This window comes from Zonotrichia leucophrys, chromosome 10 (genome assembly GCF_028769735.1).
Source record: "Zonotrichia leucophrys gambelii isolate GWCS_2022_RI chromosome 10, RI_Zleu_2.0, whole genome shotgun sequence".
Taxonomy (NCBI): domain Eukaryota; kingdom Metazoa; phylum Chordata; class Aves; order Passeriformes; family Passerellidae; genus Zonotrichia; species Zonotrichia leucophrys.
In genome coordinates this window covers 20067077-20068892 of record NC_088180.1, presented here as the reverse complement: position 1 = coordinate 20068892, position 1816 = coordinate 20067077, and positions in this window count along the sequence as shown.

Here is a 1816-nt window from a genome sequence, read left to right as displayed (position 1 = left end):
GGCCTAAGCCTTGGAAGCTCTCAGTGGTGTTTCCATCACCCTCTGTATCTTCCAGAGGGATCTGAACTGAACCAGCCCCATGGGGGAGTCCAGAGGCTGGGCCTGGCACCAACCCCAGCCCAGCCCAAGGCCGCCTGCCCCCAGTGCTGCAGGGCTGCTGTCCTTGGGGCAGTGGGACCCTCACCCCCTGAGCACTGGGCACGCTGGGGCTGTCCCTGGGCACTGCTCATGCCCAGGTACCCCCCAGCCTCTGCCCCTCCAGGCACATCCCTGTGTCTGCTCAGGGGGCTTGGCAGCTCCTTCCATACAATAATTATACAATTATTGTTGTTATTAATGCCAGCTGCCCAGCTGTTGTTGCATCCAGGACTTTGCAGGCTGCCACAGGGGTCTCTTTCTGTGCCACTGTTCACAGGTGGCAGCTTTGGCACAGGAGGCACTTCTGCTTGGTGCTGAGCCCCCTCTCAGCCCTGGTGGGGGCTGCAGCAGTGAAAGGGGACGTGGGACCTCCCTGATGGGGCTGGAGAATGGGAAGGGAGAGAGCCCTGGCCATGGAGGGGAGCTGGCCGTGCTGCTGGGAAAGCCCTGGAGCTGCAAATCCCCCTGCAGCTGGGCACAGGGGCAGGAGGGGAGGCTGAGGGGCAGGGCTTGGGCTGAGGGGCAGGGGTTGGGGCAGTGCATGGCTCCAGCTCTGCTCTGGCACAGACCCAGGGGCAGGGCTTGGGCTGAGGGGCAGGGTCGGGGCAGTGCCTGGCACCAGCCCTGCTCTGGCACTCGCGCCGTGTCCCTGAGGTGGCCGTGGGCACTGTTCCAGCAGTACCCAGGCCAGGCAGCTCCATCCTGGCAGTGCCAGCACCTTTCCCAATTCCAGCCTGTTCCCTCCCGTTCCCATGGCAACCTGTGACCTCAGCGGGCTCCTCAGAGCTCTGCCAGCGTTTTCAGCAGAAATGGAGCCAATGACCGGGGCTGGCCTGCTGTCCCCCTGTCTGTGGGGGTCTGTCACACGTGGGGCTCGGCTCAGGGCTGGCCCTGCTGCAGGGCTGAGGCGCCACATTGCAGGTGCCACCCTCGGTGCCACGGCTGTGGCATCTGGCTGACCCGGCGCTCCTGGCAGCGCAGGGCCCTGGGGTACAGGGGCACCAGGGCACTCCCTCCCTGCACAGGCTTCAGCTGCAGCCAGGGCCTGCTCTCCAGTGCCCACGCTTCCCAGTTTTGCCCTGCTCGGCAGAGCCCACAAGGCAGGATCGAGAAGAGGGATCAGGAGTGAGACAAACAGAAATAAAACCAGAAATAAATGGAGAAACTGGTCCCTGTGCTCTGCCTGCTGGTGCCACTTCTCTCGAGGTCCTCCCCTGCCCAAGGGTCCCTTTTGGCCTGGGATCCACCTCCCCAGGGCTCCCATCTGGTCTGGGATCCCTCCCGGCCGAGGCTCTGGCTGTTCCGGGGGTCTCTCGTGCCCGGGGGTCCCCCTTGCTCTCGGGGTTCTGCGTGTTTGGAGCTGCCTCAGCTCTGGCTGTGCCCGGGGCTCCCCCTCTGCCCGGGGGTCTCTCGGTGCGGGGATCCCTGGCGGTGCGGAGCTGCCGGTGACGGTGCTGGCGGCGGCCCCGGCATCCCGCGGCCCGGGGGCGGCCCCGGCGAGCGCAGCGCGGCGCGACCACCCCCGCAGCCGGCGGCAGGGAGGGAGGCTCGGGAGAGCGGCAGCGAAGGAGGGCCGCGGCTCCGCTCGGCTCCGCTCGGCTCGGCGCGGCTCCGCTCGGCGCTGACGGTCCCCGGTGCCGCCGCCGTCACTCGCCCCGCCCGTGCGCGGTTCGGCGCG